Genomic DNA, 17,286 nt, shown 5'->3' on the forward strand with positions numbered 1-17,286 from the left:
AGACATGCGAGCAGTGAATCCGAGGCAGGAGAATTCAGAGCAAGGGACAGTTATACGGTTTGCTTATTTGTGCCGTCACTTCCTGACACACATGCTATTCATTCACTCATCCACACCCACCAACGCACACACACACTCCCACACATATTTATTTACACATCTTCACACTAACAACACACCACTTTCATACCTCCTCACATACATTCTCACACGCCTCCTCAGACACACACACACACTCACACATCTAATAATCAAGATAGCCTGGAATAAACCCCTGACGTATTTCAAAAAAAAAAAAATCCAAATTCACCTGTCTCTTAACAGCCCTATCACCACCTGTCCCTGATTGCATTTGCTCCGGTGGGAATGAGAAATTTTGCTTGACACTTCTGGAATGGCTCCGCCAGTGCCGGCTATGATTTTTGACCAAGAGATTGTATCCTGAGGGATTCATTCATTCAATCGTATTTATTGAGCGCTTACTGTGTGCAGAGCACTGTACTAAGCGCTTGGGAAGGACAAGTTAGTAACATATAGAGACGGTCCCTACCCAATAGCGGGCTCACGGTCTAGAAGGGGGAGAGAGACAACAAAACAACACATATTAACAAAATAAATAGAATAGTAAATATGTACAAGTAAAATAAATAGAGTAATAAATGCTTTCTGATTGGCCCGACGGCCTGCTGGATTGACAGCTGTGGCCTGTGAGGTGCCTCCCCACCCCACCTCCAGTCTGCCTGGATTCTGGGATTGACCTAAAGTTCTCTAGGATAATAATAATAATAATAATAATGGCATTTATTAAGCGCTTACTATGTGCAAAGCACTGTTCTAAGTGCTGGATGTAAGTAGGTCGGAGGACAGGGCTGGCTATTTAGTCAACTGTTGTTTTTTGAGTGCTTACTTTGTGCAGAGCACTGTACCAAGAGCTTGGGAGAGTACGACACAACAATAAACAGGCACATTCCCTGCCCAGAATAGGATAATTAATAATAATAATGATGATGGCATTTATTAAGCACTTACTATGTGCAAAGCACTGTTCTAAGCGCTGGATGTAAGTAGGTTGGAGGACAGGGCTGGCTATTTAGTCAATTGTTGTTTTTTGAGTGCTTACTTTGTGCAGAGCACTGTACCAAGCGCTTGGGAGAGTATGACACAACAAACAGGCACATTCCCTGCTCAGAATAGGATAATAATAATAATAATAGCATTTATTAAGCGCTTACTATGTGCAAAGCACTGTTCTAACCACTGGATGTAAGTAGGTTGGAGGATAGGGCTGGCTATTCATTCAATTGTTGCTTTTTGAGTGCATACTTTGTGCAGAGCACTGTATTGATTGATTGATTGATTGATTACCAAGTGCTTGGGAGAGTACAACACAACAATAAACAGGCACGTTCCCTGCCCAGAATAGGATAATAATAATAATAATAATAGCATTTATTAAGCGCTTACTATGTGCAAAGCACTGTTCTAAGTGCTGGATGTAAGTAGGTCAGAGGACAGGGCTGGCTATTTAGTCAATTGTTGTTTTTTGAGTGCTTACTTTGTGCAGAGCACTGTACCAAGCGCTTGGGAGAGTACGACACAACAATAAACAGGCACATTCCCTGCCCAGAACTAGCTCACAGTCTAGAGGAGCTGTCGATCAGATGGACTTGTTGGGGTGCACCCTGAGGCAGGAGATAAATTTTGAGGTTCTGTAAACATCCCCCCATCTGATCAGAGCAATCTGCTAACACTCTACGGGTGAACTGTGAACGTGTGGATGTGGGGCAGAAGTGGAATTTTCCGTTAGAAAAAAAATCCTCTCCAAATAAACCAGGCACTAGACACACACACACACACACAAAAAAAAAAAAACCTGACTTCACTCATTCAATCGGATTTATGGGCGTTTACTACGTGCAAAGCACTGCACTAAGCGCTTGGGAGAGTAGAATGAAACAGCAGACACAATCCCTGCCCGCAGCGAGCTCAGTGTCTAGAGCGACTGTAAGTTCCTTGTGGGCAGGGAATGTGTCTACTAACTCTGTTGTATCGTAATAATAATAATAATAATAATAATAATAATAATAATAATGGTATTTATTCATTCATTCAATCATATTTATTGAGCGCTTACTGTGTGCAGAGCACTGTACTAAGCACTTGGGAAGTGCTTACTATATGCAAAGCACTGTTCTAAGCACTGGGGAATTTACAAAGTGATCAGGTTGCCCCAAGGGGGGCTCACAGTCTTAATCCCCATTTTACAGATGAGGTAACTGAGGCCCAGAGAAGTGAAGTGACTTGCCCAAAGTCACCCAGCTGACAATTGGCGGAGCCGGGATTTGAACGCATGACCTCTGACTCAAAGCGCGTGCTCTTTCCACTGAGCCACGCTGCTTCTCTACTCTCCCGAGCGTTCACTACAGCGCTCCGGACGCAGTAAGCACTCAATAAATACCATTGATTAAAAAACCACTCTTCCTCTCCCGCAGCCTGACTCCTACACACGTGCACGCTATTCCATCGGATAGTCGGTGGTGTTTCTTTCCTCCCTTGAGGGCCAGCAGCTTCTGTTCCACTGGAGAAGCAGCATGGCCTAATGGGTAAAACACCAGCCTGCGAGTCAGAAAACCAGCGTTTTAATCTCAGCCCCGTCACTGGTCTGCTGTGTGACCTTAGGAGAGTCACTTCAGTTTTCTGGGCCTCAGTTACCTCATCTGTAAAATGGGGATTGAGACTGTGAGCCCCACGTGGGACAGGGACCACCTGATTTGCTTGTATCCACCCCAGCTCTTAGTACAGCGTCCGGCTTAACAAATACCATAATAATAATCATAACAGCGCTTAGAACAGTGCTTTGCACATAGTAAGCACTTAATAAATGTTATTAAAAATAATAATAACAACTTCTCTGAGCCTCAGTTACCTCATCTGTAAAATGGGGATTAATACTGTGAACCCCATCAATCAATCGATCGTATTTACTGAGCACTTACTGTTTGCGGACCATTGGACTAAATACAGAGCACAAAATAATAATAACAACTTCTCTGAGCCTCAGTTACCTCATTTGTAAAATGGGGATTAATACTGTGAACCCCATCAATCAGTCGATCATATTTACTCAGCACTTACTGTTTGCGGACCATTGGACTAAATACAGAGCACAAAATAATAATAACTTAACTTCTCTGAGCCTGTTACCTCATCTGTAAAATGGGGATTAATACTGTGAACCCCATCAATCAATCGATCGTATTTACTGAGCACTTACTGTTTGCGGACCATTGGACTAAATACAGAGCACAAAATAATAATAACAACTTCTCTGAGCCTCAGTTACCTCATTTGTAAAATGGGGATTAATACTGTGAACCCCATCAATCAGTCGATCATATTTACTCAGCACTTACTGTTTGCGGACCATTGGACTAAATACAGAGCACAAAATAATAATAACTTCACTTCTCTGAGCCTGTTACCTCATCTGTAAAATGGGGATTAATACTGTGAACCCCATCAATCAGTCGATCATATTTATTGAGCACTTACTGTTTGCGGACCATTGGACTAAATACAGAGCACAAAATAATAATAACAACTTCTCTGAGCCTCAGTTACCTCATTTGTAAAATGGGGATTAATACTGTGAACCCCATCAATCAGTCGATCATATTTACTCAGCACTTACTGTTTGCGGACCATTGGACTAAATACAGAGCACAAAATAATAATAACAACTTCTCTGAGCCTCAGTTACCTCATCTGTAAAATGGGGATTAATACTGTGAACCCCATCAATCAGTCGATCATATTTATTGAGCACTTACTGTTTGTGGACCATTGGACTAAATACAGAGCACAAAATAATAATAACTTCACTTCTCTGAGCCTCAGTTACCTCATCTGTAAAATGAGGATTAATACTGTGAATCCCATCAATCAATCAGTCGTATTTACTGAGCACTTACTGTTTGCGGACCATTGGACTAAATACAGAGCACAAAATGACAGAAGTGATAGAACCGTTCCCTGCCCACAGTGAGTTTACAGTTTGGAGGGGGAGACGGACATTTATATAAATATTGAGAAGCAGTATAGGCTAAAGGATAGAACACAGGCCTCGCAGTCAGAGGGATCTGGGTTCTAGTCCCAGCTCTGCCTCTTGTCTGCTATGTGACCTTGGGCAAGTCACTTCATTTCTCTGTACCTCACTTATCTCATTAGAGCATGGTCCTGGCAGTCAGAAGGGCCTGAGTTCTAGTTCTGACTCTGCCACATGTCCGCTGTGTGACCTTGGGCAAGTCTCTGTATCTCAGTTATTTCATCTGTAAAATGGGCAAGTCACTTAATTTCTCTGTATCTCAGTTATTTCATCTGTAAAATGGGAATTAAGACTAAGTCCAACCTGATTATCTTGTATCTACCCCCAGCGCTGAGTAGTGCTTGGCACGTAGTAAGTGCCTAACAAATACGATTAAAATAAATAAATAAATTCATTCATTCATTCAATATTCATTCAGTCGTATTTATTGAGCACTTACTGTGTGCAGAGCATAATATTTATTGAGCACTTACTGTGTGCAGAGCACTGTACTAAGCACTTGGGAAGTACAAGTTGGCAACATATTCATTCAATCGAATTTATTGAGCACTTACTGTGTGCAGAGCGCTGTACTAAGCGCTTGGGAAGTATAAGTTGGCAACATATAGAGTTGGCATTATATTGGAAGTATAAGTTGGCAGCGTGGCTCAGTGGAAAAAGCCCGGGCTTTGGAGTCAGAGGTCATGGGTTCGTATCCCAGCTCCTCCACATGTCTGCTGTGTGACCTTGGGCAAGTCACTTAACTTCTCTGCGGCTCAGTTACCTCATCTGTAAAATGGGGATTAAGACTGTGAGCCCCACGTGGGACAACCTGATCACCTTGCATCCCCCTCAGCGCTTAGAACAGTGCTTTGCACATAGTAAGTGCTTAACAAATGCCATCATTATTATTATTATTATTATACAGAGACGGTCCCTACCCAACAGTGGGCTCAAAGTGCTGTGGGGCTGAGGGAGGGGTGAATAAAGGGAGCAAATCCAAATCCATATGGGACAGGGAATTGGGTCCAACTTGATTATCTTGAATCTACCCCAGTGTTTAGTACAGTGCCTGGCACATAGGAAGCACTTAACAAACTTGAGGAAGGGGCCTTTGTCTTTACTTAGTTTAGTTTAGTTTTAGTTTAGTTTAGTTTAGTGTTCTGCACACAGTAGGGGCTCCAGAAATCCTATAGATTGACTGATTGATTCTTCTCCCCCCTGCCCCTCATTCCTTTCATTCATTCATTCATTCATTCATTCAAATGAGAGTTTACTGTGTGCAGAGCACTGTACTAAGCGCTTGGGAAAGTACAATACAACAATAGACTTTGGGCAAGTCACTTAACTTCTCTGTGCCTCAGTTACCTCATCTGGAAAATGGGGATTAAGTTTGTGAGCCCCACGTGGGACACCCCGATTACCTTGTATCTTACCCGAGCGCTTAGAACAGTGCTTTGCACATTGTAAGCGCTTAATAAATGTCATCATTATTGTTATTAATAATAATAAATTATTAATATAATTATTAATAATAAACAGTGACATTCCCTGCCCATAACCAGCTCACAGTCTAGAGTGGGGGAAACTTGTCTCTCTGGCTTTCATGCTCCCCAAAGCCTTCTCCCCACTGCCCCCAAACCTCACTCTACTTCTTCCCCTGGGAAACCCCTTCTGCCTCCCCCCTACCAGGAAAACTAGAGGGGGTCAGAGGGGTGAATCATTCATTCATTCATTCATTCATTCATTCATTCACTCACTCAATCGTATTTATTGAGCGATTACTGTGTGCAGAGAACTGTACTAAGCACTTGGGAAGTCCAAGTTGGCAACATATAGAGACGGTCCCTACCCAACAGTGGGCTCACAGTCTAGAAAGGGGAGACAGAGAACAAAACAAAGCATATTAACAAAATGAAATAAATAGAATAAATGTGTACAAATAAAATAAATAAATAAATAGAGTAATAAATACATACAAACATACATACATATATACAGGTGCTGTGGGGAGGGGAAGGAGGTAAGGCGGGGGGGATGGAGAGGGGGAGGATGGGGAGAGGAAGGAGGGGGCTCAGTCTGGGAATTAGAAGTCTGGGTCAGTCCCCCCCATCAACAGGGGCTTCTCCCCCTCCCTCACCATCTGTCCATTCTAAGGGACCAGTCCCTCAAGTGACTCATTCATTCATTCATTCAATCGTATTTATTGAGCACTTACTGCCAGAATTCAACTAACCCCAATGACCCATTGTTGATCCCTCCCTCAGGAGCAGTCCAGCACTGAGATCTAGCGTGGCTCAGTGGAAAGAGCCCCGGCTTTGGAGTCAGAGGTCATGGGTTCAAATTCCGGCTCCGCCACTTGTCAGCTGTGTGACTTTGGGCAAGTCGCTTCACTTCTCTGGGCCTCAGTTACCTCATCTGTAAAGTGAAGATTTAGACTGTGAGCCCCCTGTGGGACAACCTGATCACCCTGTAACCTCCCCAGCGCTCAGAACAGTGCTTTGCACATAGTAAGCACTTAATAAATGCCATCATCATCATTATTATTATCGAGCGTGGCTCAGTGCAAAGAGCCCGGGCTTTGGAGTCAGAGGTCATGGGTTCAAGTCCAGGCTCCGCCACTTGTCAGCTGTGTGACTTTGGGCAAGTCGCTTAACTTCTCTGGGCCTCAGTTACCTCATCTGTAAAATGAGGATTTAGACTGTGAGCCCCACGTGGGACAACCTGATCGCACTGTAACCTCCCCAGCGCTTAGAACAGTGCTTTGCACATAGTAAGTGCTTAATAAATGCCATTCTTCTTCTTCTTATTATTATTATTATCTAGCATGGCTCAATGCAAAGAGCCCAGGCTTTGGAGTCAGAGGTCATGGGTTCAAATCCCAACTCCGCCACTTGTCAGCTGTGTGACTTTGGGCAAGTCGCTTAACTTCTCTGTGCCTCAGTTACCTCATCTGTAAAATGAGGACTTAGACTGTGAGCCCCACGTGGGACAACCTGATCACCTTGTAACCTCCCCAGCGCTTAGAACAGTGCTTCGCATGTAGTAAGCGCTTAATAAATGCCATTATTATTATTATAATGCCCAGTTTCCCCCCTGCCCATTGCTGCTGCCCCTTATCCGGTAGAGCGGCATCACCCAAACACCTGGGGGATGTCTGAGCAGTCTGCAGCCTGCGGATAAAAAACACCCACAGTTCAATCGTGCTGATTTGCATGTAGTCGGCCTGCCAATTTATCTGCATTTTGCATGCTCTTTATTTGTTGCATAAGGACTTCAGAATCTGCCCTGCTCCCTTCCCCGGCCTCCTGTTCCTCTCTTCCCAAAGAGCTGACCAATCTGGCTTGGGAATGCTCTTAAGACCAAGAGCACTGCCCTGGGAGGACTAAAAGTAGAGCTGTCAGAGCTCAGGGCTGGAGCGACTTGGGGAGTCAAAGGGGAAGGGTTCGAGGTCTTAGAGTGTCAAGGCTACCAGGGGCAGAGGAGACTAGCAGCAGCCAACATGGGGATGGAGTCTACCTGGCAACAGGAATTAAAAATACTTCATCAACTATTGGTCCGGCCTAAACGTCTTGGATCTATCCCATTGCTTAGCACAGCGCTTGGCATCTAATCTGCACTTAACTTACCCATAGGGCCAGAGGGTGAGAGTCCATTGAGAAAGCTGCTTTAGAGACCCCAGTTTACGGGTGAGGAAACTGAGATCTGGAGCATTTTGAGATGGATGACTGATAATAACAAAATAATGATGGCATTTATTAAGCGCTTACTATGTGCAAAGCACTGTTCTAAGCACTGGAGAGGTGACAAGGTGATCAGGTTGTCCCACGGGGGGCTCACAGACTTAATCCCCATTTTACAGATGAGGTAACCAAGGCACAGAGCAGTTAAGTGACTTGCCCAAAGTCACATAGCTGACAGTTGGTGGAGCAGGATTTGTACCCATGACCTCTGACTCCAAAGCCTGTGCTCTTTCATTCATTCATTCATTCATATTTATTGAGCGCTTACTGTGTGCAGAGCACTGTACTAAGCGCTTGGGAAGTACAAGTTGGTCACATATAGAGACAGTCCCTACCCAACAGTGGGCTCACAGTCTAGAAGGGGGAGACAGAGAACAAAACAAAACATATTAACAAAATAAAAAAATAGAATAAATATGCACAAATAAAATAGAGTAATAAATACGTTCACTAGCCACGCTGCACGTGCCCACTCTGTGATCTTGGGCAAATCAACTTCTCTGGTCCTCACTTTCCTCATCTGTAAAAGGGGGATTCAGTACCGGTTCCCTCTTTATGTCTCTCTCCCTATATATATATATATATAAAGTATTTATTCATTCAATCATATTTATTGAGATATAAACCAAGCACTGTTCTAAGCGGTGGAGTAGATACAAGTTAATCAGGTTGGACACAGTCTAGGATGTAAGCCCAAGTGGGACAGAGACCATATCCAATCAATCAATCATATTTATTGAGCCCTTTTGAGTGCAGAGCATAGTACTTAGTAATAAATGCCATCATTATTATTACTTAGTACCTGGGAGAGTACAATATAACAATTATAACAGTCACAGTCACTTCCCACAACGAGCTTACAGTCTAAGGGGGAGTTTACAGTCTAAATAGCATATACTTACCCCAGGGCTTGGCACAAAGTAAGCGCTTAACAAATACCACTATTATTATTGCTATTATTATTATTTTTAGAAGCAGAGCCCGCAGCCCCAGGGTGGAGGGATGCTGCTCGAGGAGCAGCATGGCACAGAGGATAGAGCACGGGCCTGGAGTCAGAAGGTCACGGGTTCTAATTCTGGCACCACCACTTGCCTGCCGTGTGACCTGAGGCAATTTGCTTCACTGCTCTGTGCCTCAGTTAGCTCATCTGGAAAATGGGGATTGAGACTGTGAGCACCACACGGGACAGGGACCGTGCTCAACCCGATTTGCTTGGATCCACCCCAGGGCTTAGCACGGGGCCTGACACATAGCAAGGGCTTAGCAAATACCGCAGTTAGTATTATTATTAAGAGTCGGAGTGCAGACAGTCAGAGGGGAACCGGGTTGGGTAGTAACCAGATCCAAGTTACGGCGGCCTGACACCCAATGCCCGGCCGGCGGCAGCAGCAGGCCACCGTGGTGTCGGATGGAGCCGGATAGCACGGACACCGGACACCTGGGAGAGAGGGAGAGTAACAGGGCACCCAGGCCTCCCCAGGCTCCGGAGAGAAAGCGATGATGAGGGGTGGACGGCCCGGCCCGGCCCGGCCCGACAGTCGGGAGAGTGGCAAGCCCAGGGTCGGCCCAGTACGGGAGAGGAGGGAAGGGATCTGGGCTAGAGCAAGTGTCTACTTGGCCCCAGACTCGGCAAGTCCCATCCTGTCCCATCAGAGGCGGTCGGATGAGGAATCCGCTGCGGATCTCAACTGGCCTTGTTTACCGTCATTTGGGGCGGGCGTTGGGCCGGGCGGGGGCATGGCTGTGTGCTCTCCCATCCCTGCTAGGCAAGTTCCGGGTCTGCCACGGGGCCCTGGGCTCGAATCGGCCTGTCAGGCCCAGCTCCTGGGATGCGGGAGATCTCACCCCTACTGCCAGCTAGGCCCCTTCTGCCCTGAAGTGGTCAAGGTGGACGGGATGGTCATTTCCCCTTTTAAATCTCCTTTTTAGAGGGGGGTAACCCCGCACCCCAGGATTGGTGGAGGTAAAAAGCCTCAAATCAAGAAGTAAATCTGTGTTTACCCCTAGGGTTGGCTTCTGATGCATGGGCAGCTACCCCACGCTGGATACAGGAGAAGCAGCGTGGCTCAGTGGAAAGAGCCCGGGCTTTGGAGTCAGAGGTCATGTGTTCAAATCCTTGAACTTGTCAGCTGGCTGACTTTGGGCAAGGCACTTCACTTCTCTGGGCCTCAGTTACCTCATCTGTAAAACGGGGATTAAGACTGTGAGCCCCCCATGGGACAACCTGATCACCTTGTATCCTCCCCAGCGCTTAGAACAGTGCTTTGCATATAGTAAGTGCTTAATAAATGCCATTATTGTTATTACTCTACTTATTATACAGCCTGGGCCCCGGAGGGGATTTAAAGGGGCTTCACTCCCTTTACCTGAGTTCCCAAGAAACTTACAATCAATCAATATAGGACTGGACCCTAAATATTCACTGTTTGGTGGGGGTTGGTTTCTGGCAGGGGAGAGTCCTGAAAAATTAGTCAGTCAGTCAGTCAATCATATTTATTGAGTGCTTACTCAGTGCTGAGAACTGTCCTAAGCGCTTGGGAGAGTACAATAAAATAACAAACGGACGCATTCCCTGACCACAAAGAGCTTACAGTCAAGTGGGGGAGACAGACGTTAATATAAATAAACAAATGATGATATGTACATAAGTGTTGTGGGGCCGGCGGGGGGGGGTGGCCTATGAATAAAGGGAACAAGTCAGCGTGACACAGAAGGGAGTGGGAGAAGGAAAGGAAAGCTCAGGCCAGAGATCGGGGCTTCCGTCTGTGGAAGGAAGATGGCAGGGGGCCCGGGGGTGAGCCTGAGGGACGATGGATACAGGTTACCATGGTTACCATGAGAGTATTCATTCACTCATTCATTCAATCGTATTTATTGAGCGCAGAGCACTGTACTAAGCGCTTGGAATAATAAAGAGCAGCAATAAAGAGAGACAATCTCTGCCCACAATGGGCTTACAGTCTAGAAGGGGGGAGACAGACATCAAAACAAGTAAACAGGCATCAATAGCATCAGTATAAGTAAATAGAATTATAGATATGTACACATCAAAACAATTAAACAGGCATTAATATTAAATAAATAGAATTATAGATATGTACATATGTACACAAGTGCTGTGGTGCGGCGGGGGGTAGAACAGAGTAAGTGAGTCGGGGCGATGGGGAGGGGAGGAAGAGCTGCGGAAAAGGGGGACTTAGTCTGGGAAGGCCTCTTGGAGGAGGTGAGCCTTCAGTAGGGCTTTGAAAGGGGGGGAAGTGTGATTGTTTGGTGGATTTGAGGAGGGAGGGCATTCCAGGCCAGAGGTAGGAAGCGGGTCAGGGATCGACAGAGGGACAGGTGAGGATGAGGCACGGTGAGAAGGTTAGCACCAGAAGAGCAGAGTGTGCAGGTTGGGATGTAGAAGGAGAAAAGGGAGGTGAGGTAGGAGGGGGCAAAGTGATGGAGGTGAAGTCAACAGTAAGGAGTTTTTGCTTGATACGGAGGTTGATAGGCAACCACCGGAGATTTTTGAGGAGGGATTTTTGACATGCCCAGAACACTTCCGTAGAAAGATAATCCAGGCAGCAGAGTGAAGTATAGACTGAAGTGGGGAGAGACAGGAGGTTGGGAGTTCAGAAAGGATGCTGACACAGTAATCCAGTGAAGATAGGATGAATGATTGTACTAACGTGGTAGCGGTTTCAATGGAGAGGAAGGGGCGGATCTCAGCGATATTGTGAAGGTGAGACCGGCAGGTTTTGGTGACGGCTTGGATACGGAGTCAAGGATGACACCAAGGTCGTGGGCTTGTGAGATGGGAAGGATGGCAGTGCCGTCCACAGTGACGGGAAAGTCAGGGAGAGGACAGGGTTTGGGAGGGAAGATAAGGAGCTCTGTCTTGGACATGTTGAGTTTTAGGTGGCGGGAGGACAACCAGATGGAGATGTCCTGAAGGCAGGAGGAGATGCGAGCCTGGAGGGAGGGAGAGGGAACAGGGGAGGAGATGTAGATTTGGGTATTATCCACGTAGAGGTGATAGTTGAAGCCCTGGGAGCAAATGAGTTCACCAAGGGAGTGAGTATAGATGGAGAATAGAAGGGGATCAAGAACTGACCCTTGAGGAGGGGGAAGAGGAGCCCGCGAAGGAGACTGAGAATGAACAGCCAGAGAGATGAGGAGAACCAGGAGGGGACAGAGTCCGTGAAGCCTAGGTTGGATAACATGTTGAGGAGAAGCAGGCGAGAGGGGTCAGGCAGCAGGAGAAAGGAGGGCTCTTCCAGCCTACTCCCCCAGGGAGACCCACAGGGACTGTGAGCTTGTTGTGGGTAGGAATGTGCCTGTTTGTTGTTCTATTGTACTCTCTCAAGTGCTTAGTACAGTGCTTTGCACACAGTGAGTGCTCAATAAAAATGATTGAATGGATGCATGAATGAATGATCTCTCTCCATCCTCTTTCAGTGCTTTGCACACAGAAAGTGCTCAATAAAAACGATTGAATGGATGGATGAATGAATGATCTCTCTCCATCCTCTTTCTGACTGATAGCCCCAGAGCCTTCTCAATAAATACGATTGATTGATTGATTTGCAGTTTCCCAGCATGGCTTAGTGGATACAGCATGGGCCTGGGAGTGTGAAGGACCTGGATTCTAATCCCAGCTCCACCACTTGTCTGCTGGGTGACCTTGGGCAAGTCACTTCACTTTTCTGTGCCTCAATTCCCTCACCTGTAAAATGGGGATTAAGAACGTGAGCCCCACGTGGGACATGGACTGTGTCCAACCTGATTAGGTTGTATCTACCCTAGTGCTTAGTACAATGCCTGACACGTAGTAAGCGCTTAGCAAGTATCATTTAAAAAAAGCGCCAAAGAAGTGCCAGAAATCGTTTCCTGAGGTTAAGGTTAAGGAGAGACCAGCCCTGCTCAGCCATACAGTTTCCCTGCTGATGACCTGGATGTCTTGGGCTGGAGGTGGAAAGGACAGGAGGCGGAGGTGGTGGAGAGGCAGAGACTGGTTGCTTGTGTTGGGCATCCCAAAACCCTGGTGAGAAGTTGTTATCTTGGGGCACCCAGAGAGGCAGTTAAGGGGTGAGAGACAATCACACTTCCACTCCTCAGCCAGGTTTGGCACCTGACACTCTCACCTTGGCACTGGGCATGTGCACCTAGCCCTAGACTGGACACTAGGCCCTCCTGCCCGGGTACGTTCTGGTCCGGGGCACGGACAGGCCAGGGGCAGTCACCTGAGTATTCAATTCATTAGCACAGAGTAAGCACTCAATAAATATGATTGATTGATTCGATCGAGGTCTATAACCTGAGATGGGAGAGGCGAGGTATCAGGGAGACTCCCTGCTGTGGGGTAACACCCATGGTGCTTCACCCTGGGGGCCCAAGAGACCACCCCTGGCCCCCACCTCCCCCCTCCTACCTAAATCTAAACTCACCCATCATGAAGTCCCTGCCGTCTTCTTCAGCTAGACTGCAAGTTCATTGTGGGCAGGGAACGTGACTACCACCTCTGTTATCATCTACTCTCCCAAGCATTTAGTACAGTGCTCGGCACCCAATAAGCGCTCCATAAATACCCCTGATTAACTGATGGATTGATTCCGCTCTCTCCCTGATCTTCCCTAGCCTGACGTCTTTCCTTACCACTCTGCAGACATCATCCTTGCTGGAGGTCAATCATGATTTCCTCATGGCAGGGAGGGGCACCTACTCCCAACCTCCTCCACCTTCAGCGTTCAACCCTCCCGGGTACCCTTTTCTAGCCTTGGTTTTCATGGCACTGGCACAATTTAGGTCTCCTCTCAGTTTTTAATCTGTCCATCGGGGAAGATACACAACCACCTCCTCCCCTTCTCTTCTCTCTGCTCAGTGTGATTTTTCCCAAGGCCGGGGGCCTCCTTACCTCTCTCATGGGAGTTTATCTGATCTTCTAACACTAGAACCAGTACAAATGACCCCAGACTCTTCGTCTATGCCTGACCTAGCTCTTCTAGTCCAGACTCGCCCACTGCCTCCAGGATGACTCCAGTCCCCGCCCTCCCTGGAGTCCCCATTAACGTGGGCAGACCTGCACCCCAAACTTCAGGGCCACCTTTGCTGCCTCGGGTTTTCACAGATGGGTCACCAAATCCAAGAATTTCCTTCTCCTTCAAATTGCTCCATTCTGCCCACTCCGCCTTAACCTCTCTGCCAAGTCCCCTCCCGCTTAGACTTCCGGGTTCTTTAATTTCAGCCTCTTCCCATTCCCAGCACCCTGCACTCTGGGCCTAAAATTCCCCTCCGAAACTGCTCTTTCAACCATGACCTTCAGTTTCTCCTCCCTGGCCCAAACACAAGATTCTGACTGGTATATTAACCTGCTCTCCCTCTATTGTATTTTTGTTAATTTATTTAGTGCTTACTATGTGCAGAGCACTGTACTAACCACTGGAAGAATAAATGCAAGGCAACAGAACTAGCAGACTTGTCCCCTTCCCATAATAAGCTTACAATCTAATGGGGGAGATAGACATTAATATGAAAGACGGGCGTTAATATGAACGGCACACAGTCTTAATCCACATTTTACTGATGAGATCATTGAGGCAGAGAGAAGTTAAGTGACTTGCCCAAGGTCACACAGCAGACAAATGGGACAATCTGATCACCTTGTAACCTCCCCAGCGCTTAGAACAGCGCTTTGCACATAGTAAGCACCTAATAAATGCCATAATTATTATTATTAAATGGAGGAGGCGGGATCGGAGCCCCGGTCCTCTGACTCCCAAGGCCATGCTCTTTCCACTAAGCCACGCTGCTTCTCTAGACTGTAAGCTCATTGTGGGCAGGGAACATGTCTACTGACTCTGTTATTTTGTTCTCTCCCAAGTGCTTAGTACAGTGCTCTGCCCACAGTAAGCGCTCAGTAAATACCATTGAATGACTTAACAACTCCCTGAGCCTGCACCTTCCATATCAGCCCAACTGTCCTCCTGAAGGTAGTAGCCCCAGTCCTCCCTCTTCTGCAGGGCCCTGCCCAAATAGACCACGGGCCTGGGAGTCAGAAGGTCATGGGTTCGAATCCCCGCCCCACCACTTGTCTGGAATGTGACTTTGGGCAAGTCACTTCACTTCTCCGTGCCCCAGTTCCCTCATCGGTAAAATGGGGCTTGAGACTGGGAGCCCCAGGTGGGACAGGGACTGCGTCCAAACCGCTGGTATCCCCCTCAGCGCTTAGTACAGTGCCTGGCACACAGTAAGCGCTTAACAAATAGCACAATTATTATGATTATGCCCGAAACAGAGTCCCCTGCTCCTGGGTCCTCCTACTGCCTCCCCCGTCTGCTCCCGTCCAGCATCCCAGAGCTGGCTGTGATAATCCCAGCCCCGCCACTTAACAGCTGTGTGACTTTGGGCAAGTCACTTCGCTTCTCCGTGCCTCACTTACCTCCTCTGTAAAATGGAGATTAAGACTGTGAGCCCCAAGTGGGCCAACCTGATTACCTTGTAACTACCCCAGCGCTTGGAACAATGCTTGGCACATAGTAAGCGCTTAACAAATACCAGCACCATCATCTTGGTGGGAGAGAGGACTGGGGCATGTGGTGATCCTACAGGATTAGGGGGGATGTGAGGGACACGCACAGGGGGAGGAGGGAAAGAGGTGCTTAGAGCCCCTTGCTCCCTCCTGGTGAGTGACCCCAGTGCCCCCCGAGTGCCCGCTTTGCCCTCCACCCCTTGGGTGCCGGGTCAATGTCACGACAGGAGTGGCGGTCGCCCCTGGCACTTGCCAGAGGCCCACCCGGCCCAATCCCCCACCTCGGTGGTCCATCACGGATGGGGAGGGGGCGGGCTGCTTTAAACGACCCCCGGGGCCCACCTCGCACATCTCCCCACTGTTGGGTAGGGACTGTCTCTATATGTTGCCAACTTGTACTTCCCAAGCGCTTAGTACAGTGCTCTGCACACCGTAAGCGCTCAATAAACACGATTGATTGATTGATTGATCTCTGCCTCCCGGGTGACCGCAGAGTGGGGGAACCCAGGTGTCCTTGCTGCCCCGATGGAGGTGGGGGGAAGGGGGTTCCCAACGGCAGCCCGGGCTCCCCAGCTTTGGGTGCAGTAGCCCCCTCCCCAAATACACACACACACACACACACAGATACTCACACAGACACACACTCACACAGGCACGAAGACACACAGACACAAGACACACAGACACACACACAGGCACAGACACACACATAAACACATACAGAAACACACAGACACTCACACGGACACAGACACACACATAAACACATACAGAAACACACAGACACTCACACGGACACACACAGACACACACATAAACACATACAGAAACACACAGACACTCACACGGACACAGACACAGACACACACATAAACACATACAGAAACAAACAGACACTCACACGGACACGCACAGACCCAGACCCACACATAGACACATACAGAAACACACAGACACACGGACACGCACAGACACACACATAAACACATACAGAAACACACAGGCACTCACACGGACACACACAGACCCAGACACACACACAGACACATACAGAAATACACAGACACTCACACGGACAAGCACAGCCCCAGACACACACATAGACACATACAGAAACACACAGACACACACATAAGCACACAGACAGTCACACACACACATAGACACATAGAGAAACACACAGACACACACTCACACAGACACACACAGACCCCCAGACCCAGACAGAGCCCCAGACACTCACCCACCTCCGGCAGGGAGTCTTGCAGGGGGTGGCAGGTCCGTCCCCTTCCCTGGCCCCGTCCAGGAGCGGTTGAGGCCGCGTCCCAGGGGGGCTGTGGGTTTTTTTTGGGGGGGGGGGGTCCCTCTCCTTTCTCTGCCCCCTGCCCGGGTGGGGGAGGGGGGGGGATGGGGGGCAGGTGTCCCTCCCCCGAGCCGGCCTCCGGCGGGTCCCGGCTGGTCCTCCTTGGCTCCCGGGTCCTCGGAGGGAGGGCTGGAGGACAGGGGAGGGGGGGGGCGGCCCGGATCAGAGCAGATTTTATTTTTAGCCACCAATGCGGGCCCAGGCTGGGCCTGACGCGCCCAAGGGGGCGGAGAGTCCCCCCCGCTCCCCCGCTGACCCCTCTTTCGACCCCCCGCATCCTGCCCTGCGCCACCCCAGGCCTCTTCCCTCTCCTAACCAGCATCCCAAATTCTCTCCCTCCCTTTCCCCCTCCTCCTCCTCCTCCCCCCATCTCCTCCTCCTCCTCCTCCTCCTCCTCCTTGGGCTTCTTGACTGGCAGCCCACTGTTGGGTCTCTCTATGTTGCCAACTTGGACTTCCCAAGCGCTTAGTACAGTGCTCGTCCCCCTCTCCATTCCCCCCCCCCCCGTCTTACCTCCTTCCCTTCCCCACAGCACCTGTTTATATGTCTATATGTTTGTACGGATTTATTACTCTATTTACTTATT

The 17,286-nt window shown here is 48.3% G+C and overlaps 1 protein-coding gene across 3 annotated transcripts in view; it reads right to left on the bottom strand.

The window, feature by feature from the left end:
* The window catches only part of PACSIN1 (protein kinase C and casein kinase substrate in neurons 1), a 48,204-nt gene extending 31,496 nt beyond the window's left edge, over nucleotides 1-16,708 (bottom strand). Inside the window, exon 1 of one of the 3 annotated variants that reach the window (XM_038749588.1) lies at nucleotides 16,581-16,708. The gene's annotated coding sequence lies outside the window, so the exon portion shown is untranslated. The remainder of the gene's footprint in view (nucleotides 1-16,580) is intronic. The other 2 variants (XM_038749585.1, XM_038749587.1) reach the window with 2 other exon arrangements.
* Nucleotides 16,709-17,286: the final 578 nt, after the last annotated feature.

This window comes from Tachyglossus aculeatus, chromosome 7 (genome assembly GCF_015852505.1).
Source record: "Tachyglossus aculeatus isolate mTacAcu1 chromosome 7, mTacAcu1.pri, whole genome shotgun sequence".
NCBI classification, from domain to species: Eukaryota; Metazoa; Chordata; class Mammalia; order Monotremata; family Tachyglossidae; genus Tachyglossus; species Tachyglossus aculeatus.